This window comes from Chlamydotis macqueenii, chromosome 3, assembly GCF_036417535.1.
Source record: "Chlamydotis macqueenii isolate bChlMac1 chromosome 3, bChlMac1.mat, whole genome shotgun sequence".
In the NCBI taxonomy this organism is placed as follows: Eukaryota; Metazoa; Chordata; class Aves; order Otidiformes; family Otididae; genus Chlamydotis; species Chlamydotis macqueenii.
The window spans coordinates 8,348,782-8,372,333 of NC_141558.1; the positions used below are offsets into that span (position 1 = coordinate 8,348,782).

At 43.3% G+C, this 23,552-nt stretch overlaps 1 protein-coding gene across 3 annotated transcripts in view; it reads right to left on the reverse strand.

Moving 5' to 3' along the window:
* The window catches only part of KLHL29 (kelch like family member 29), a 401,554-nt gene that overhangs the window by 367,284 nt on the left and 10,718 nt on the right, over positions 1-23,552 (reverse strand). The window contains exon 1 of one of the 3 annotated variants that reach the window (XM_086744245.1): positions 9,874-9,903. The exons of the other annotated variants lie outside the window; for them this stretch is intronic. The gene's annotated coding sequence lies outside the window, so the exon portion shown is untranslated. Of the gene's footprint in view, positions 1-9,873; positions 9,904-23,552 lie in introns of those variants that run through there. 3 annotated transcript variants of the gene reach the window in all.

The window sequence follows — 23,552 nt, forward strand, 5'->3', positions numbered from 1 at the left end:
CTGGGCAGGTCGCTATGATCTAGGCTGTAGTTTGCACAACTAGCAATGTAAAAGACTCCGCTCCAGAATAATATTAGTGAGATCAATCAGGATGACTAAGTCTCTGCAAGACTTCACACACTCAGAAATCACCAACTGAGGAATATATGCCAGAGACCTTTATTTCTCCAGGTATAGTACCAGACCGGTTCGCTCTCAGAAGCCAGGTAAGATGCGCAGGCATGCTCCTCTCAGTGCAGGTTTTGCTCAGTATAAGCCAAACAGGAGCTTAGCAGGAGCTCGACTTAAATATTGAGAAATAAATGAAAAAGAAGCAGTAAGAGTTCTCACTGAGACCTGGTACAGAACTAGCCTGAAAAAAATGTCTAAAATCCAACCAGAGCAGCCTGGAGAGCCAGTGGGACTGCCTGCCCAGGCATCGTGAGCACACCTGAACCAATTCTGTGCCCATTTTGGGCGCAGCACAGCACGCTCCTAATTACATGTTCTGTTTACCCACAACCAAACCCACCAATACGTCCGCCCCGCTCTTTGCGCCACTACTTCACCACAACAGCCAGCGGTTCACTGCTGCAATCCAAAATCTTTACGGGTACTTCTGATCATTTCTTTCTGTTTGACACTCTTTGGGGGGGGGTGGGGAATGAGGAAATAAATCGAAATTGCGACTCAGTGAAGAGGACACTCCAGTTTGGATTGCTGTTACCACTTAGGAAGCTCCATGGCAGGTGGAGCTGTCATTAATCACACACAGTGACAAGCTGCTACTCTCAATCACACTTTCTGACCAAATTCAGAATCAGGAGATTCTGAGCAGGCTGGCTGTTCAGCAAGGTTAAAAAACACAGATATGTTTCTTAAGCTTCCTAACATTCACTAAAAGAAACACACACAAAAAGAAATGCCCAAACAACCCTCACCACACTGGTAAACATCCCATACATGAAAAGGAGCAGCCATGCCACACGCTTTCACAGCTGGACTGCTTTCTGTCATGCACACAAATTTCTTAAATGGACCCAAATTTGTCTTGTACTTAAGGGTATAATAATCAACAACCCCCTTTCAAAGTTGTATTACATATCCACGCTTATAGAATATGTTCGCTTAAAAACACCTCCAAAAAATGCCACATTCTTACAAATCAGAGTTGCAACAAAGATATTTTTCGTCAAGTCGGTATAAAGAGATGTTTATCCGTTATTTCAAAGTCATTAGGTACGTCAGGAATCATGCTTAACACAATGCACAAATACCCAGTCAGCAAGTTAACTGCCAAAAGGTATTTATTTGCCTCAGGGGAGGGAGAACACGCCAGTCTTTGCTGTTCTCTACAGAAGGACGCATTTTGGTCGATGAGATGCATACACCGGCAGGAGCTGCCCCGTTCAGCTTTCCCATCAAAGGTGGTTTACAGAAACTCGGAGCATACAGGTTTTCATAGATCAATACGTAAGTTTCAAAAGAACAGCTAGAGTAAAAAGCAAAAGTAAAAAAAAAAAAAAAAAAAAAAAAAAAAATACCCTAGCATGTGGAAAGCCAGTGCAGTGCATACCCAGATGGAGCTGCTCTGAAGCTGCCTCCTTTGCTACCTGAGGGAACAGATTCCCTGCATGTGCCAAAATACTGGGGTATGCCAAGCCTTCAGAGAAAACTTCATCAGCTGAACGCACTGAACCAGGAACTGGAAAAGCAACGGGGACATGAATGCCATGGTACCACTGCTGCCAAAATCACCTTGCAGGTAGGGACATTCAAGGCCAGGTTGGACGGGGCTCTGATCAACCTGATCTGGTTGGAGATGTCCCTGCTCCTTGCAGGGGGGGTTGGACTAGGTGACCCTTGAGGGTCCCTTCCAATCCAGACCATTCTATGATTCTATGACATAAGGCATAACTTGAGCCTATCTCTCCCTTCTACAGCTCTTCTCTCCGCTATTGATTTCGGGCCCATCCCTGATGCAAACCAGAAGGATCCCAGTGTCTCAGACAGGCTGTCTCTACCCATCCATCTGAAGGACATCACACCACCATCCAGCCTCCGACGCCCACGCAATTCAAGCAGGAAGGATGGAAAACTTGCAGCTTAAATAATTTTTCTGCTCATTAATTCTCCAAGGAAGCACAGTTCAGCCAGAGACAAGTTTTAGAACAGACACTGCCAAGGTTTCGGCTATTTATTATCTCTAATTTAACTGAAAAGGCAGAAATTGAGTGACTTAAGATTCATTAACAGCTTCCTTATAAAATTTAATTTTGGCTACTTACTTCTGTATAGGGAACATAAAGTAACATAATTAAAGCAGATGACTGCACTGATTGTAAAAGGCTGCCTGCTCGGTTTCCACTGATCACTCCATCTCAAACCACGCTAACGAGTTTTAGGTTAAAACCCTCTGTAAGGTCTTGAGTGACCACTCATCAACTCTTCTTTCCAAGTAATTAATTAAAGTCTTCCTCTGGTGTATTATGGCTTGAGGGGAAAAAGGCAAAACAAAACCACCACAGACAGTAATGACACAAGGATAGGAGTTGAGACATTTACCTGATCAGCTAGTTACTGCAGCTAACATGGCATATGGAGAACTACATGGAAAATAAAACCCTCCAGTACTGAAACTGCCAGCACTTTAAGACAAGGAGGAAAACAAAGTCGGGGGGGGAGGGGAAGACTGACTTCATTGACTTATTTAATACAACACTCACCCATTTGGTTTGCAAAGCAGTTGTTGGTCACATCCTGCTGGTTTTGCTCCTTATTTCAAGCTACCAAATTACATTTAAACACTTAGCCTGCTTGCTGTTTATGCATCCTCAGTAACCACAGACAAATTCACGGGTGGAAGGAGAAGAGGACAAGACGACTGCAAAGGCAAGGATGGTCTAAACCACACACTAGCATGGAAAGAAAAATAAACCACAGAAACACAGCACAGGAAGACACTGAAGGAAAGATGGAACGGTACAGCAACACAAGAGGAGACAGCAACAGATGCGAGGAAATAAACACCTTTAGAACTTAAATTCAGAAAAGTTGACTTTATTTTTAAAAGCAGCTGACCATGGTCTCTGGCCCCACAAACAGAGACCACAATTCCTGAGACCCAGATACCTTCTTCATGCAAGTCTTCCAGCAATAAGCCTGGCTGAGGCTGTGTTCTCCGTGCTGGAGGAGCTCCACAGAAGCTGGGGAAGGAGAGGCCCGGGAGGCAGGGCAGGAGCCACGAGCCCGCCTGGATGTGGCCTCTTGGAGAGACAGACACGTTTGCACACACTGCATACACAACTCTTCCAGGAGAGATTTACACCTTACAAGTACACACTGCCAACCTGCCTGTTTAGAAAGCTTCAATTCCACTTAATGCATTTGGCTTTTCCTTCCATTTTGGAAGGAAAATTTGCTACAGATTGTTTTTGAAGACATGGCAAAGGGATGGACATCAACAAAATCTATGGTATTACAGTATAACAGAGACATTGCTGAAATGCCTGAGGGACCTGATAAATCATCAGGATACCAAGAAATACCATAAGATAATCTCTTAATTCATTCCTGGGACAGAGTTTCCTTAGGCCTCCTGTAAGCAGCCTTCGGGATCACCTACAACACAAGGCTAACACAGGTTTCTACGTGAAGTCTCTGAAATATGTACAGGCTCCCTTCCACTTTGCAGAACTCTGATTAGTGTCTAATCAATAAGTTTATTTGCCTAAAAGTACAATCCAACTTCTGGTGTACGTGAGCAGTGTTTTTCATCAGGCAGGCTGAGGCAGGTACTCTTTCTGGAAGGTAAAATCGTTCTTGGAAGCTTTCCCATTAAGAGACAGCGGAAACTCCACCACTAACTCTTAATTAAGTGCTCTATTGCTTTGAGTTTGTTTTTAATTATTTTTCTTTGTAGATAAGTCATTAATAATTGAGTATCTGCTCGCCTGAGTCATGACACTGAACGAATATACTAAGAAGAAAACCAGCGGCAGTTGTCCATGCAGACAGCACTCGGTACAGCTATTAAAGCGGTCTAGAAGGCCATTTGTTTCCTCCAAACAAGTTTTAATAATTTTGGGGAGTGGGGGAAAATTAAGCAGCATAGAGAGGCTGCTGCATGCACACAACTGCACCTTTCTCACCACCTCCCTTGCTGCCCCAATAAAAAAAACAAAAAACAAAAAACACCTCTATAATCATCTATACAAGAAGAACATTTCTTTTTTGTAACAACCTACTTCCAGACTGTAGTCTATGCAGGACTGCACGTCCAGGGCTTGATCACAAAACTGCTGTGCAACAGAAAAACAGTGACACGCTCTCTTTTACTAAGAGACAAATTGAATTTTGGGTACCACTGCTTTTTAAAATTAATATGCTTTAAGTAAAACAGTCTCCCTCTCCAACAGACAAAAGAAATATTTTCGGATCACCTTTTCTGGTCAGCCCTACTAAGCTGTTGACTCTAATGAGTTTAAATAACCTCCTGGAGACAGGCCTGCAGGTTTGGGTACGGCACAGGGAAGAGAGGAAGATGCTGCTTCAGTCACTTTGCGCTGGCTGTATCATTTGACATGTCGGTACTCAAAATGCTATCTATTCAACACAGTATGCCGCTAATCTAATCTAAAGCGGCACCGCGAGCACTGCTGTGCTATGGAAGCGTTCAACAATGCAAACATGATTAGCCACATAGGTGGAGCTTTACACGCAATTGTTTTGGGAGAGAGATTTAACAGTGCCAGAGCCACAACATGGCCTCCCTCTCTGAATCTATCTTATCAACACTCACTTCAGACCAGGCTTTAATCTCGCCAGCTGCAATTTTCATCCCCTTCTTACTGGGTGTAGGCTCATCTTGCACCAATTATGACAATTTAATGAAGAGAAAAAAAAATAACAGCATTTGCTGTTTGTTATGGTTTTGGGCCATCAAACTGCACTAAACATCGCTTCGATAAAGAAGGTAGCTTAAGAAGCTATGAAGTACACGCACATCAAGAACAAAAATATTTTTGCCACATAACAGGCATGAATTGAAAAATCAGACTAATCCACAGCTCAAAAACCTCAGACCTAGAAATTAAGCAAATACGTCTAATAAAACACTCAAGGTCCCGATTCAGGAATATCCCAAAAATATGGAAGTGAAAGATTTCTTTCCCAAAGGTCTGACCACGGTGAGGCAAAAACCAAGGATTTCTAAAGTCAGAAATGTGAAAAATTAGTGTCCCTCTGCAACCGCGCTCATCTGCCACCATTCCGAGATGGCCCACCACCTGTTAGCCCTAAGCTTTCTCAAATTACTTTTGCAAGCAGTGCCAGAAGGGTTGGGTAGCATTTAGCTCAGTCCACTTCAGACCAGCTCAGGCAATAATGTTAAGTCAACCAAGCACTATGTAATGCCAGCGTTAAGCCTTTCAGCATACCCACTGTGAACGAGGTATTTCCAGAAGTAGGGGCAGCTTTACACAAGGTGGATGCATGTGTATTTAAAGGCTGTTCCTAAGGTCCAGCCAACCTCTGGCCCGAGGGCTTACTAAATACACCAGCATCCCGATCTCAATCATCATGAAACAGGTTGTGCGCGCCTTCCCAAAATGCAAGTCTCTCTGCAGTCCTGAGTAGCGTCCTGCTGGAAACCGACTTAAAAATATTAAATAAAAAAGATTAAAAGTTCTCAAAGAGGATTTAAATACAGGCAGCAAGTCAGCACTTCACTTCCTACAATCCCTTCCGAGAGAGATTAGGGCACACAGGCTCAATACCTTGAAAGTAAAATAGCCACAGAGAATGTTGATTTTCTTCCTTAGAACAGAGGCCACAGAAGATAAGAGGGCACGAGTACTTATGTTTTAAAATCAAATACGGGAAGTATTTAAGAGATACTGTCAGCGCAAGTATTAAACTGATACCGTCAACTTCACACCCAGATTGGTAGAATAAATCTGAAAAAAGTTTGAACTAGAGTTTAGGTCTTTGTATTACTAATTTTGTGGGCTGTCAGTAAATATATATGCACACACATCCATAAATACATGTCTGTGTATATATAAACATGTAAATATCTATGTTTGTGTGTATACACACATACAAGTTGGCATCAATGATGTCTGCAATATAAAACCAAGTCCTGAAGCAGACTGACATTGCTGAGGTTTGAATCTCAGTCCAACCAAATAAGTCTCTCTCCTGAATTTCCACAAAAACAAACCTCAAAAATATCGATGTCTACTGCTTTATTTTTGTTGCTTATAAAAATACTGTGCATAAATAAGAAGTAGCCTAATCCTCTCAAAGGTTAAATGGGACATTTGTCTAAGACAGGAGGCAACAGTAGCCCCTGAACATCCAGAGATACTTTAAAACATTCGCAGAGTTCTGCCAACCCAGCATTAATACCGAAGCGGTGTGCATGAGCTGTATGTTCTTTTATTACTGCAAATCCTCCCTTGAGGCCTTTGCCATCCAAACGGCCCCGTTCTCTATCCTTTTATGTCAAGAGACCCACAGGAGGGCAGCTTTAGGAAAATGGGGACCTAAAACATCCCTCCCATTTCTGCCATCTGCACTTCGATGACAACCCGGCGCCAGCTCCGCAACACATCCTGCGAACAGCAGTGACAAAACTCCAACCTCTTCCCTCATTCGCGTCACAAATAAAATAAAGCGGGAATTACGCATTCCCTCTGCCACCAGACTAAGCCTGTGGCAAAGAAGTTCTAAGATACCTTAATCCTTCTGGCTGCCTTTCGTCACGCTGCGCCTCCTTGATGCTCGCAAGCTCTCCTATATTGCTCTGCAGTAATGCCAGCTGGCCGCTGTTAGCCAGCCTTTTTTAAAAAAAATAAAAATAAAAAACAACTTACAAATTTAAAAAAGCAAGAAAACAACCCCCCAAATATATTTCATTCATGAGTTGGTTCTTACCAAGTTGTGACTCGTACAATTAATCATAATTCAAGAAGGCATATCATACGAACAATGATTTAAACATTTAAAAACAAAGTGGGTTGCTGGCTCTTTACAGTGCTGACATATTTAGCACCCAAACCAAATCCTTTTACTGCCGCCTTTAAAACAAAGGCACACATTTTTCTGCGAGCGAGATCTCATATTGCAGCACTCTCCATCCTTCTGCGGGATAAAAGCTATTGTCAGTACCAGAAAGTGATGGGACAGAATTATAGAAGTGGGTTTGCTGGGTGGAAAGAATACTTCTAGTTGCACACCCGGTTGATGGCAATCCCCTTATGCCATTCAATAAGAATTTTTAAATCAAATAATGGAGGGGAAAAAAAAAAAAAAAAAACCCACAACAGTAGAAAGTTAATAAGTATTTCCCTTCTACCTACCACGCAACATTAGGAAGAGGCAGACTTATTTTTAGTTTATTTTCTTCTAACACCAATAGCGCTCTGAGTATTTCCTGGTGGTTAAACTACCATTACTCCGGCTTCTCTGCTCACACTGGCAACAATTTATTTAGGCATTCTGTCACCATGGGAAGGTTAGATCTCTATTCTTCTTCGCATCATGGAGCCTTCTGGAGCAAGTATGTTTATTTTATATCCAATAGGGCACAATCACGTAGAAATAAAAGTTTGTGGGAGGGGGTAGAGGGTAGAAAGGGAAGAACACGCCACACGCTCCTGCAGATAAACTCAAAGCACACAGCAAGATTTAAATTATTGTGAAAGAGTCCCAACTTTATATTCCTGCTACAAAGGTTGAAAGCATTATTTTAGAAGGCCAGCAGCACTCTGTTCAATTCTACAGAGTCTAATAATTTCCTTAAAAATGACTTGGTCTCAGTTTTGTTTTTTATTTACACAGAATAAAGTTGGCTTAAAAAAATCCTAGAGACTAGATCAAGATAGGAACTGATGTGCCCCTAGTGAATAAGTTTTAGGAATCCAAAATCCAACAGCATTTATTAGAATAATCCCAATATAATAAATTCTTGCAATTACATCCCTCTAATGTTAAATTTTCAGTGATAGGCACAGAAATAAAAGCCTAGTTGAGTCCAGATCAAAAGGCTGATGCTGCAGTGCATACCCTCGAAGAGTCTCACCTCTACCCTTCCACTTATTGACTGGACCAAGGCTTCAGTGTTTTCCCAGCACAGTGTGAGAACTTCTTATTTAACTGTTCCTCTGCCCAATTCATCTCAGTGACCTGAGTTCAGGACTCCTTACAAGTTGTATTCAGTAGGAAGGTATATAATTGGATCTCTGTATTTTAACAGTTGGCAGTGCACTGACACCTCAGCATTCAAACATTCAGCACCACAAAACCAAAGACCCTTCACAAGTCCTGCTTAGCTAACCTGGCAATTAAACACATAAATCATAAGTCACAGCAAAATAAAAATATTCACATGGAAATAATGCAAGAAATCTTCTCTTATGCAAGAGTATTAACCTTAACACAGCACTTGGCTTTGCTGATAAACCTTGCTAAGTGAACCATATTTCCAGCATGCCTAAAAAAATTCTCAGCCAGAGACCAAAAGGGCCAAGCAAGTTCCAGTCTGGAGCTGACCCAAATGACTCCCTGTGACAGCAAAGGAAAAAAATTCCATTTCCGTAGCCCTCAGTGATCACAGAATGGCTTGGGATATGGCATCATCTCGAGCTCAGTTAGACATAGATGACTCTTTCAGGGAGTGACGACACCCCATCACTCTTTGATTTTAACTTAGCATCTCTTCTAAAACCACTGGAAATACTTCAGCATTTGAGAGTGAGGTTGTAATACCCTGAAAATAAGGCATTCAGCATGAAAGATAACTATTTGTAGCCCTCCAAACTTGCCAGCAGTACGTAGTTAACGGAGCACTGGAGACTAAGCATAAGCAAAACCAGATTGAAGGAGTTGGTTATTGTATTTCTCTGGATAAAGAAACTTCTGAAAAAAAAAAAAAAAAAAAAAAAAGATATCACTAAATGTATGTGCCAACCATATTTCCAATTGAAGTAAAAGAGTTTAGGGATAAAGTTTAGAACAAGTTTATTAGAAGCATGTTTCAGACTGAAGTACGTGGAAAGCACCAACTCAGTATCAAGCTTACCCAGCCAATATAGAGGAACAGGGCTCTGACCACAAACTCTGCAAACATCTATCCAGCATAGGAGACATTGATCAACAGATGCTTCACAAAGAAGAGAGCAAGCCCTTCATCTGCTGCCTAAGATGAAGGAATAACATTCAGGTACAAGAAAAAAAAATGGCTTTTTCCTTGGCTTCCTGGATGCTGGTAGCACCAAGGAGCTTCTGCTATGTCACATCACCAGGGATTCTTTCCCATTGTGGTCTTTTCTCAGCTAAAAAGCTCTGAGGCTCTTTGGCTCGGTGTCACTGTAACCTACCTCCTCATTTGAGTCCTGCTTGGTGAAGCGAGAAAAGATAAGAGTGACACGATTCGTGTTTTACTGTTATCCAAAAAAAAAAAATTGCTAAGATAGCTAGGAAGACACAGATCTGGAACTGTGAAGTGCTAACATCTGATTAAAACACAGTTCAACGAGTTACGCATTTTCTTTCCTGCACCTCTTACTTGTATAAAATGGATCACTCAGGAGAGAAACCTCCTTGATGCAGAGGGGGGGAACCCCTCCCCACACAATCACTCTAAGAATTAACGCATTTACTGAAACATCTCCTCTGCCACCTACACACACAGAAACCTCCTCCGTTGCAGGGATTCGGTTTGCGACTGCGATACAAACCAGTCCGTCGTTCCCGAGCTCAGTAGCATGGAAATACTTCAGACACAGCCATTAGCTCTCCCAACAGCAACAGGAGAATTTCTTCTACACTCAAGTTTTCCCTAATGCTATTCACAGCCTCACAGACAGCAAAGGAGCTGGCAAGACTCACCCCGATTTCATTTCGTATCTTCTGGGAAAGCGATGAGTAACAGCAGAGGCAGCTGCAGCTCCAACGGGCGGAACACGAAAAAACAGCCGAGCGGCACCGCTCACCTCCCAGCACGACACGGAGAGGTGAAGGGCAGACCGCGGCCCAGCTTTGGCAGCACAAGAGGGTCCACAATACCTCTGACATTTAAAAAAAAAAAAAAACCAAACAAAAAAAAAAAAAAAAAAACCAAAAAACCAAACCTGAATCACAGAGCAGCTGGGCTGTGACTGACAACACAACAGCAAGTTTGCTGCTGTCCTGGCAGGATGCAGGCAGCTGGTTCTCCTCCATCATGAAGGAAAGCTTAAACTATGCCTTTAAATTTAGATCAAGTCAACAAGCGCTTAGCAGTGTACTGGTCTCGGACCCAACAATCCTTGTTTCCTTTTCTTCCCCTTTCTCAAATTTGCCAATAAGTATCACAATAGAATCTAATTAATGCTCACTAATGAGTGGGAGACCAATTGCTAATCCAAAAGAATTTGGTTATGTGCAAGTAAGCAAACAAGTTAATGTACCATAAACTGTGTTTTGTTCATTTATTTTGACAACTGTAGTTTGCTTTTAATTATGATACTTCCTAGCAGACTAGTTTGCCTGTTTATTTTGCAGAAGTATTGAACTCTCTCATGCTACTATGTTTTTTCCCCAATGCTACTATTTTTTGTTAAAAAAAAAAAGGACCAAAACCAACTGATATAGCAAACACTGGCTGCCCTCTGTGACTAGAAATGACAAAAAAGCAGTAAAAAGCCCTCAGTAAACTTGCTTGATGAATGATCCATGTTTTCTGCTTCCAAACCTCCTTGTGGGGAAGGATCCACCAGCAGTGCTTCATGATGCTGGAGAATTTTTCATTTCAGGCATCTTTCCAGTGGGACGAACAGGTCTTTGAAAAACAGATTTAGCACCTACCTGTGTTGCTTATTTTCTTTTCAACCTAAATATGTCCAGCTGGATTCAAAAGGACATCACTTTCTACACCGTATTTATAAACTAATGCATTTCAATATTTTTCTGACTTAAACCGGTCAAATCTCCAGCTTAAGTCTTTCAATAGTTTAAGCAAGCTCTCCATCAGCAGGAGTTTCCCTATTATTGCCCTGCATTCCAGCACTGCTTAGAATATTGCTTAACTGCTGAACTTGCCAGAAGTGGCATAAGCCAGTAACACAGGCAGCTGTTTGTGAAAACACACAGCACTTTCTTTTGTAAATGCATAACAGGCTTTTTTTGACCATCAAATAAGTTTTTAAAGGATGCTTTCTTACGGTGTTGAACTACTGATTTGTTGGTTTGTTTGTTTGTTTTTAAATAAAAAGCAAGCAGTTTGTGTGTTTTACAGGACATAGTAAACCCTGACTTTTCTCATGTTTAAAGCACAAACCTTTGCCTCTCAGGTGAGATGTAGGCGAAAGTTTGCATAGACCAACTATTAACGATAGATGCTGTGTGCACTTTGCCAGGATTATTTGCCAGGCAGCTGGTAACTACAGGGGAAATCCATCCCCCCAATGCCTGGGTTTGGTTCCCGTGATAAGAAGAGATCGTGGTCTGGACTCCAGAGCTATCAAACAAGCACATAACTTGGCACACTCAGCTTCGCTGGTTGGGTGAGATGTAGGTGCCAGATGGAAGAAGTAGGTCACATCAAGAAAAAGCTGCCCTAGGACAGCCTCTCTGTCTGGTTCTCAAGTGGCAGACAAATACCAAAGTCAGCAGAGACTCCTCGTTCTTAAAGCGATGCCTACAGAGAGCCAAAAAGCAAAATGAGAACTCACGACTTCTTGATCCTCAAGTCAGAGCAAGTCTCAGACCACAGCAGGGTTGACTTGGTTATAGAAACAAAAAAGAAGATGGCCCATCCAGTTTGTTATGAAGCAACATGTTCCTCCAAAGGGTTGAACACTTTAAACTGTTTTCTGCCACAACCACCATTCCAAGCTTCAAGACTTGTCCTACCACCTGCAATAAGTACGTTCATGACTGATGGGGAGAAATCTCATCAACGCAAGAGCTATGAGATAAGGCAATTAAAGCACTTAACTAAAAAAAAATGGTAGTTGGCAACTCCTTTTCAGGCTGAAAGCATGGCCAGCCTCTATGAGAATACAACTCGAAGACAGTTGGACAGTAATTTCCTTCTCAGACAGTTTTCAAATATGGAATTAAAACAGTTTGAATAATTGAAAGGCTTGAGCACTTAACAGCTCTCAGCAACAAGATTTGTACAAGCAACCTTTTCAGGTGCTGCTTCCTGCTTTCTTGAAGGTTTTCAGAATTGCACAAGCAACACTGCAGTCTATCTTTAACCAGAAGTCACCTATTCCAAGCAGAAAGGAAGTATTTTGCTCTCTGTAATTGCTCTCCTTTTCCCCATAAGCCAAGTTCTTCCTTCTTCTGCATGAAAGGAATATCTCCACTTGGCCCATCCCTGGCTGCATCCCTCTATCAGCAGCCGGCAGCCGCGGGTGCTCGGAAAGGACTGGTGCATCCCTGACGCAGCAGTACAGTAGCCACCTGGCAGCTGCTACAGCAGATTATCCTCTTAATTCTCCTTTAAGCTCAAACAAGAAAAGCTCTATCATCTCCTTCCTGCACATCCCACTTTCCTTCCATGGAGGTTTCCCTTCTGGACAGTGCTTCAGATTTCCAGCACCCTACTTGCTCTGATACCTGCTGCTTATACCACTCGTCTTGGCAGCAGCATTACCCACTGCCGCTCTGATCCCGGCCTAAGCCCCAGCTCTATGCTTGAAGGATATCTTCCTGCTGAAGAGTTTCAGCCCACAGCCCTAGCTTCCCTGGGCTTCCAAGAAGGAGATATCTGACAGCTGTTGTCGATGTCTGGGTATCAGACACACAGAACAGTGTAAAAGGCTCTTCCTACCTCATGACTCACTATTTTTACAAGAAAAAAAAAACCCTCACCTGCAGGCAATATAGAGCAATTCCCACAGCACCCAGCAGCAATAGGATGAGGACTATCCATCAAGACAGCCTTCTGACAGATCACAGCCCCATACACAGGTTTATCAGCTCTGTTCATCGCTGTGCCAACGCAAAGGCTCACTGCACAGCACTGGTGCCCAAGGTATCACTTTGCACTGCACTGCAGATCAGGTACCCACATTCTTCCAGGTAACCTGAACATTGCTGCCTCCTGCTACCCAGCCTTACAAGGTGCATCTCATCGAAGGGAACAAGCAGTTAGGAGCAGCTGCCCAAATTCCACTACTCACACTCAGCAAAAATCAGCACAGATAACCCAGCCACTTAGGACCCGGCAGCTCTAATGTACTTTAGCATCCCATAATCACCAAATGAAAGATACATGCATTTCTCTGCAGCACAATGGCTCTTCTACCTTGCCTAAGCCATTCACATCACCTACAGAACCTCAATCTCCAGCCTCCACGAAGGCTGTCACAAGGCACAGCCAACTTTTTGTTTTGTTTTTTTTTTTCTTCCCAGGTTTGCTCACACGAACTCCCCTCATGGCCTCCTTTGCTGAAGTCAGAAAACCTTGCCTCAGTCTTAGCTTTATAATCATGTTTTTGTCTGCAAGATGTCTGGTCCATTCTTTTTCGCTACTCCTCTGTGTACCACTTTTGCCAGCACCCCAGCAAGGTCTCTGGGGCTGTCAGCCGTCTCAGAAGCAGACTGCAGCAGAGTGAGGGTCTTGCTAATGAGCCTCCCACAGCCCAGTGTACAACTAAAATGAAGAACAGATATTTCACAAAAATAAAGTGGTAAAATTCAAGTGCTGAAAGCCACAGGCACTGCTGTAGCAGCGTATGACAGAGGAGATTTCAGTCTTTTCGAGGTGAAGGACCACTTCGCCTTTAGGGAAAAAAAAAAAATTATAAAATCTCACTGTCTTGTCTCCATCTACTCTATGAAGACTAAGATGGACAGTCATATTAGAAGTAAATTTTTACTTTTAAGGCCAACCAAGTCCTTAACAGTTAGGCAGACGTGGTTTTACCATCACCAACACAGCCTGCCCGAAGCACAGGCAGAGCTTCACCTCCCCACCACAGCCGAAAGCCACCAACCCACCCCTGAGAGCAAGTCACCTTCAGGACTGCCCGGGCACAAAGGAAAGCGCTGGCCTGCAGGACAACAGACTACTTAAGCCTAGAGAGAAATGTGCCACTTGCAATTTTTTGCTACCAGAACTGGGAATACATTTGATGTGAGAGCCTCAGGCAAATCCCTTCTCCTCTCTGTGTCTTGGCTTCCCCATCCGCGCAGCTTTGCAAAGTCTGACACGCAGGAGCGAGAGGCGCCGCGGAAATGCAGAAAGTCACGGAGCACATCGGCAGGACAGGGGCCAAACAGACACAATCACCTCAGATTTTACAGAGATGGTTATTTACTAATTCTCACATTATTTCAGGAGCACTGAAGAACTTTAACTGTGATAAAGGTCCAACAGTTGCCAACTGAGTATTTTCTTTTATCACATTTGATGCTGTTCTTAAAGCAGTCTGCCAGCTCGTGGAGTCATCTGATTATATACAAGTATTACTTCAAAGCAAACAAGCAACATTCTCCCCCTCTACTCTGCCCTGGTGAGACCCCACCTGGAGTACTGTGTCCAGTTCTGGAGCCCCCAACACAAGAAGGACATGGACCAGCTGGAGAAGGTTCAAAGGAGGCCACAAAGATGATCAGAGGGCTGGAGCACCTCTCCTATGAGGACAGGCTGAGAGAGTTGGGGCTGTTCAGCCTGGAGAAGAGGAGGCTCCGGGGAGACCTGATAGTGGTCTTCCAATACCTCAAGGGGGCCTACAAGAAAGATGGGGAGAGGCTGGTGTGACAGGACAAGGGGTAATGGTTTTAAAATAGAGGGGGGTAGATTTAGATTAGAAATTAGGAAAAAAATTTCTTACAATGAGGGTTGTAGAGCACTGGAACAGGTTGCCCAGAGAGGCGGTGGATGCCCCATCCCTGGAAACGTTCAAGGCCAGGCTGGATGAGGCTCTGAGCAACCTGATCTAGTCAGGGATGTCCCTGCTCCTTGCAGGGGGGTTGGACTAGATAACCTTTGCAGGTCCCTTCCAACCCTAACCATTCTATGATTCTATGAAGCAAGGGATATGTTTTTATTTGTTTGTTTCAGTGTTTATAAGTGGTATTTTCTTAGAATCTGCAGCACGAAAGAAATTCATGGTACTTATGCTTGGATCTAATTTTCATGAAAATTGAATAAAAACAGAAAAACACCAGCCACTTAAGTCCTTCCTACCCTCCAGTAATTAAGTTCCCATGAAGTGGAGGAAAAAAAAAATCCACACACACCACAAAAAAACAGCCATATTGCTAGTCAGCCAACTTTGTTTAGAGTATATTTCATAAGTCAGTCATGTTCAGCTTAAATCAGCACAAACGAACAGAGAAGTAGAAGCCTTGCAGCGAATGTTCTGACAGCTGAGAAATGACAGCCAGAGGCCAAAGCCACATTTTTTTGGAGGTGTGGAGGTTGGGTTTGAGGGGTTTTTTGATCAAGTTTTCAAAAGCGATTCAACTTGACTCACGAAGGAGGCAGCATGGGAGAATGGCTGGGATGGGGACGAGGCACACAAGCAGAGAAGGGCATCGCTCAGTTGAGGGAACCAACACGCTCCCGTGTGCCGCGGTGTAGACCTGGAGGACTCAAACACAAGCCTGTCAACACTACAGACTCTGCTCCAGCCTGAGCCAGCAGTCACCTCAGGAGCCATACAGCTTGTCAAACAGCGGGCATGACGTACACCAAGTCACACTGCTCCTTCTTCCCCTCCTCCTCATCTTCTACTCATGAGAGTAAAAAAAGAAAGAGACAAAAATTAGTGTCTAATCCTGAGAACAGCAAGGGAACAGCTGAACTTCAGCAAATCACCACCTCCTGCTCATGCAAGTCTTGGTAAAGCAAGGAAATCTATGGAACTGCAGGACCCTTGACAGAATACACATCCTTGATGCATATGCACATCCTTTTAGCAGGGCCTGTTGTGATAGGACAAGGGGTAATAGTCTTAAAGAGGGTAGATTCAGACTAGAGACAAAGAAGTTGTTTTTTTACTATGAGTGTGGTGGAACACTGGCAGAGGTTGCCCAGAGAAGTGGCTGATGCCCCATCCCTGGAAACATTCAAGGCCAGGCTGGACGGGGCTCTGAGCAACCTGATCTGGTTGGAGATGTCCCTGCTCCTTGCAGGGGGATTGCACTAGATGGCCTTTAAAAGTCCCTTCCAACCCAAACCATTCTGTGGTACAATATACACATGAGAAATCAGCATTCATCCACAAATTTCTTGACATTAGCCTAGTTCCAAGGCTAGGACAAGATCCACTTCAGATTCCCAAAAATGTCTTAATCAGTAGGACCACTCAGAGGAGATACTGATCTAAGCATAAGGGAAACTCCCATCCTTAAAAACACAAACAATAATCTGTAGTGAGATAAGCAGAATAGACTGACTCATTTCATCTCGAGGAGAGCAAGCTAGACTTTTAAGTATTTCAGCTAAATTCATATGGGCACCATTCTGGAGAGGTCATGGAAGATCCTGAAACAACTGCTAAACGAGATAGGAAAAACAATACCAGAAACCCTTCAGCGTGTTAGCTTGAGCAATAAAGCAGTTTTGAAGTGCCAGTATCAAATCAACAGTATTGCTTCCTTGCTCTCTGTGCTAGACACCCAAATCCAAGGGAAATACTGCAGACTCCGAGAGGGCTCAGAGGACCACAACAACGATATTGTGGATGTGGAGACACTTATTTGAAGGCAGACTGAAGACTGAATAGCATACTTTAGAGACAAAATAAAAATGTAAAATCGTGACTAGCAGAGAGAAGTCATAACTTCAGTTTCTCTCCTCTTGGTCTCATAACAAAGGGGAATTCAATAAAAGCTACAAGTTATAGAACAGATAAAAATAAGATAGTCTCAAGATGTCTAACCAGACTGCAGAGCTTGAAGCCAGAAGAATCTATGAAGGCCAAAAAAAAAAAAGCAAGAATCTCTGCCCAAAGCAATCAGACCTATTTACACAGTTCGGAACGTCAAGAGATTTAAGAGTCCATGATAAAAACACTTGGTACAAGTTATTTAACTACCTTTCAGGGATTATTTGAGAAATGAGACAAAGATAATTACAACTGCACAAATCAGAGCATCATGTCTCCTTTTATAAACAGTTGGCCATGGAAACTACTGGAAGCAGGTACGGGATCAGATGGACCAGAAGTCTTGCAGCTCTTGAAAATGCTGTTTTTCAAAAGAAAGAAAAAATATTCCCTAAGTTAAAATATTCCCCAAGTTAAATTAACATTCTTAAAAAAAAAGGGAAATTACCATATTTCCCATATTCTTTCTGAGGGCACAACAGAACCGTAAGATCCGTAAGAGGAACAGGCTCTTCCTTCCCTAACGCGTGTCAGTTAACTACCTTAGCTGCTCAAGCGGGCACAAAGGACTGTAATATTAAAAGCTATGTCCTCAAAACACACCCAGTTCTCCAGGAGCTGAATTTACTTGCTGTTTCCTAAAACTACATTTTATTTTAGCAGTCTTAAACCAGGCCAAATTCCTACAGTATTTATAATAACAAACAGTACGTGCAATCAGCACCTTATAAAGTAAGTTACTTTCAGTGCAGGAGAAGCTACAAACCAACCAATATGAAAAGTTCTTGGGCTGGAGGTTTTTTAATGTGGGTTTTTCTTTTTTGGCTTTTTTTTTTTGTTTCTGGGGTTTTCTTATTAGCTACAACAACCACACATTTGATTTTCTATTTGTACTGGACATTAGGAACAGGTTCTTCACCAAGAGGGTGGTCAGTCACTGGAACAGGCTCCCCAGGGCAGTGGTCAGGGCACCAAGCCCATGAGAGCTCAAAGAGCATCTGGACTATGCTTTTAGTCATATGGTTTCATTTTAGATAGTCCTGCAAGGAGCAGGGAGTTGGACCTGATAATCCTTGTGGGTCCCTTCCAACTTGAGATTTTCTATGATCCTCCACATCTCATCATCTGGCACTACAAAACACTCGCTCACCACCTTCCAACAGGATATTTAAACCCCAACTATGGGTGGTGGGGAGACACTACCTGCAGAGGAGGCACCACAGCTCTGGACCCAGCTCCTGCAGTTAGGCTCTGCAAGCCTTCATTTCCTACAAAACACTAAATCTTATAAGCCAACCTTCATCCCCAGCAGGTGACAATTGTTATCCTCTTTCTGCTCCTTGCTGGTTTGCATCACCTACGGAGTCTCCTTCTGCACACACCACCATCCCGGGAGAAGACCACCTTCTACACTGTCAGAGGGCCCTCCTGCTCAACACTCAGACGAAAAAGTTGGAAACAGCTGGTTTTGTGCTTATGTCAAAACTAAACCACGTGGCCTTTCCTCCGCTCTGTTCAAAGCCGGCTGTCCTGAAGGCATCCAAGTTCCTTCCCCTCCCCAAGGAACATGCTGCCAACTCCTCTGAATATTGGTGGGCAGGCTGCTTCAAAGCACAAGAACAATAACAAAGTAGTGAACTTTTTTTTTCCTTTATTTTGGGAGTTCACAAAATGGAAAGAGAACCTTTCTCTGCTCAAAAATATTTTTCAAGCAAGGCGGTCACCTGGCTCTGGTGCAACCATTTCTTTCCCCCGCTCCAGAGGTGCCTTAAATCAGTGCTCAACACCAGACTGAGCAAAAGCATGTGAAGAAGTTCGCAAAAGGTGACAAGTAGTTGTTTTCAATATGAAAAGCTTCTGCTGAAGCACATCAAAATACTAATTCAAATACTGGATAATCAGCATGTTTATAAGATTTCCATCTGGTACATGCTACTTCTGTCAAAAACTGCCATTGGCTGCGTGGTCCTCCTAACCAAGGAAATAACTCCCAGAACTTTGCCACAGACCTAGACACCAAAATGAAAATATATTTAAATTAAGTACACTTTTGCATATACTTTAGAAGCCAAGGAATTGTTTCTGATATAACAGCAAAAGCGCCAGTAAGTTATCACCGAGATACAAAGAGCAGCCAGGTCAAATCCTTAAGTCACTCTGTAGGAAACCCAGATAGGAGCTTGTTTCAGCTCAGAATTACACTGAGACCTCATATGGTCCTTGCTAATGAAATCAGAGGAAGCAGTAGTGTCTATTCCCAGTGTAACAGCAGGGAAACCAGATTGCAAGGTTCTCCTGCTAATATGAGTTACTATAGTGTTGCGGGAGCTTTGCACTGTTGCAATAATTGCAGATTTAACAGGCTTTTTCATCCTTCTCACCTTCAAATTCTCTCTCCCTCAGAACAGCTTAGTGCTGCCATCTACTTTTTTTTTAATCCTAACAGGGTTTTGCTTTTTTTTTTTTTTTAATCCTAATAAAGTTCTTCGCAGACTAACTCACTCACTACACACTGGCTCACCTGAGTCTTTAGAGTTGGGTCCCCACATTGATACTTAGTCCACCTCACCGTCACAGGCAAAATTAAAAGCAAATTAAAACTAAATACAGGACCTGACCCAAAGTCCTTTTAATGCTAGTTTCCACTTGAGCCCTCAAATATGAATAAAGAAAAACCAAAACTCCCTCAACTCTTAATCACAAGATCTTTTACAACCCTTGCAGGTATTAAGCTAGCAAACTCAGAGACGACAAGGTGGCAAAGACACAGGTCTTATCAAATCATCAGGGCAGCTCTGGAAAGCAAATTTATCTAGCTAAAAAAAAAGTGTTATTCAAAGTTTCAGTCCTGGAGGATTAATAAAATTCTTTTATAAGTCATTTATTTGCACAGACACTAACACCACTGGAAAAAAAAAATATTTCCTGGCTAAAGGATCCATCATGTGAATAAAGAGGCTGAAAAACATTCAGGCGTTTCACTAAGAGACTGCCTGCCACTGACCAGGCAGGAGCTAGTCTTGATTAATTCTCCACCTCCCATTTTCATTGCAAACTTTTTTTTAAGGTCTGAGCAATTGTTTCCACACAATTCCCCAACCACCATTTGTTGAGGGTCTTAACCTGTTTTGGGTAGAAGGAAGAGCTGCAGTGTCTCTGCACCAATGCACGGGCCACAAATAGGTGGAGCTGGAAGCCACCATGCTGGTAGAAAGCTATGACCTGGTTGCCATCACTGAAACTTGGGATGAGTCTCCCATGACTGGAGCGTGGCTGTCAATGGCAACAGGCTGTTCAGAAGGGACAGGTGAGGAAGGAGGGGCAGAGGTGCTACCGTCAAGAAATGCATAGAGTGTGAAGAGTATGTATAGAGTGTGTATAGAGTCTGAAGAACAGCCATGAGCAGGTTGACAGCTTATGGGTGAGAATTAGAGACCGAGAGGATAAAGGGAACCTCGTGGCTGGTATTTGCTATGGGCTGCCCGATCAAGGCCAGAGCCTTCTGACTCCAGCTACAGAAGGCATCACACTCGCAGGCCCTCATTCTGCTGGGAACTTCAACCATCCCAGTATCTACTGGAAAAGTGGTACAGCAAGCTGTAGGCAGTCCTGAGACTCCTGGAATACATTGAGGATAACTTCTTAAGCCAGGTGATAGCCAGCCCTAGCACAGGGGATGGACGTGAGGGTCACGAACACAAGTGAGCTAATTGGTGACATCAAGACTGGAAGCAGCCTGGGCTACAGGGATCATGTACTGGTGGAGTTGGAAATGAGTCAGGCAAAGAGTAAAGTCAGAACCATGAATTTTAAGAAAGCAAGCCTCCAGCTCTTCAAGGAGTCAGTCAACAGGATCCCCCAGGAAACTACTCTCAGGGACAAGGGAGCAGAACGGAGCTGGCAGATCTTTAAGGACACCGTCCATAGAGCACAAGAGCTCTCGATCTCCAGGTGCGAGAAAGCAGGCAAGGAAGGCAAGAAGCCAGCATGGCTGAGCAGAGACCTGCTGGTCAAACTGAAGGGCAAGAAGGAAATGCACAGGCGGTGGAAGCAGGGACAGGTATCCTGGGAAGAGTACAGGGACGCTGCTGTGGTCAGGAAGGACAAGGTGCAGTTGGAGCTGAACTTAGCAAGGGACACAAGGAAAAAGAAGGGCTTCTACAGGTACATCAGCCAGAAAAGGAAGGTCAAAGAAAGTGTACTTCCCCTGACAAGCAAGACTGGTAACAACAGAGGAGGAGAAGGCTGAGGTACTCAACAGCTTTTTTTGCCTCAGTCTTCACTGGCAATCTCTCTTCCCACACCTCTCGAGGGGATGGACCACAGGATGGGGACTGGAGGAGCAAAACCCCTCCCACTGTAATAAAAGATCAGGTTTGTGACCACCTGAGGAACCTGCAAGGTGTGGCCTTTTGACCTGAACAGTTTGGAAAACAAGAACAACATTTTTCTACATTTCATCACCATCATCCTCACGACACCAGCTGCTTTTGGCAAGCAACAGACACGCTCTGAATAATTCCCATCTTTGTCCAGATGGTCACAAACACAACATGGGGTCCTAACCACAGGTCCCAGAGCTGCACTTACGATGGGTATCGGAATCTCTACTCAAATCATTCACAGCACATCCCACATGCACACAGAGAGGGTCCTGCATAGGGAGGAAGGCTTTTGTCACAGTACGGGCTGTTCAGATCCCTGCCCAGGTTTGCAGTTTGGTCTCAGATGACCCCAAGTCTCTGCTGAGGCTGCAAACAAGTCGTGGGGGCTCTGGTGGAGTGAATCTATTTGTCCACAGGGAACTGAAGGGCATTAATCACATTGTGAGTGCTGTACCAGCCCGACGAAGGTCACATCTGAACTGGGGCAGCCCAACCTTCAGCACAGATGTCAACTTTACAAGGAAGCACCCTGAAAAGAGGTGAAATAAGGTATTTTCAGCAGTATATATATTTTTTTCCTCCCTGCAGAAGCTTTATTGCTTAATGGAAGATGTATAGGAGAAAAAAAAAATACAACAAAACCAAAATACAGTTTTTTAAATAAAAATTCCTTTCCTAGCTGTCATTCTTGCATTTTGCATATCATGCCTTAGCATTAGCTGCTGCCAAACGCAAGATGTCAGGTCCATCTGGCAGATGTACACTTCCCCAGCTGCCAAGTGATTCCTGAAGATTCAGGGGCTTCGCTACCAAGTATATTTGCAAATTCCAGCCTCCTGAACCAGTAGAGCTCCCGAACAGCAGCCTCTGCTTCGGAGTGCCCTGGGAAGGGAGGAGCAGAGATGCCCTGCAATCACCCAGAGGATCTGCTGTACTTGTTCGGTAGGGAGGCCAGCTTCCCAGTAACCGATGGCTGTACCAGCTGTGGGAGAGCTTTGAAGAATTCCCTTTTCCTCCAGATTATCCCTAAGCAAAATTAGAAAATATTTCGGAAGCTGAGGGGAAACCCAACCATTCAAGCTGACATCATTACTTATTTACATATAAATACAGTCAGGAAGTAAGCATATGTATTTACATATAAACAAAAAAGCTATCTGTACAATGTTTCATACACTGCTTTTCCATCCAATATTTACCACTTTATTCACGACTTCAGGAAGAACTTTCTCCCCAAGAAATTGGTGATAAAATGCCCTCTGGTGGGCGTGACTGCGGACCTCTGCAGCAACAGCCACCTCCCGAACGGCTCAGAGCCTTCAGTATATTCTGGGGATTACTATTTTTAATAGAGTGAGACAAAGCACACATTTGCTCTCCAGAAGCAGCAGATACACCCCTGACTAGCGAACCCATGTTCTTCTGCTAAGTCTCTCTGGATTAGAATGAGCTAGAAGTTTAAGAAAAAAAATCCTATCAAAGAATTCCATGACTTCTAAATTATTTTAAAATAAAATAGAGGTAAAATAAAGTTCATTTTACCTCTTCAGCATACTTTTTCCTCAAAAATAAGTAACCAGGAGAAACGGGAAAAGAAAGTGGCATTAAGTTTTGCTGCGCTTCAGCATAACAGAATCTTTGTAGATTAAAATGGAGAAAGGAGGGGTGGAGAAGAGCAGCATTTTCAGAGCTTATGAATCATTTTTGTCCTGTTAGAGCACAAGGCGCAGCGAGGAGGGAGGCTCTAATTGTACAGCGAAAAAGAGCAGCCCTTGTCCCAGAACAGAAAAGGCAAGGATGGAAAAACCCCTCAAAAATAAACTGAAGTTAACAGGACATGTTTCATCCTTAAAATGCTCAATAATTTAGAGCGGTGTTTTCATTAATCTGAAATGAGATAAATATGAAGTAGAGAACTGAAGGCTTAAGATACAGTGACAAAAGAGGGGATTCAGCAACTCGGGAACAGAGGGCGTAAGCAGCTCCTGGGAATATTTTATATTTTCCCAAACCTGACTGCTCTAGAACACAGTGAAACTGGAAAGCAGAGGCATCAGGCAGATTGGACTATGCAAGCCTGACCCTAACAGGGTTGAGAGAAGCTGCAGGTACACATGAAATTGAAGTTGGCCTCACCTAGTTTCCAGGGTTTGTGTTTTTTTCTTCTCTTTCAACAGAGGCTTCAGAATCACAGCTCAATGAGGATACGCAGAATAAGACACTCATCACACAAAGGAAAACGTTAAAAAATCCACTGCTTCCCTGTCATACAGGATATGGCACTTTCTCTGCTCACCCAGATGGTTAAAGACTTGTTTCCAGCTTCCACAACACAATTTGCAGTTAATTGTTG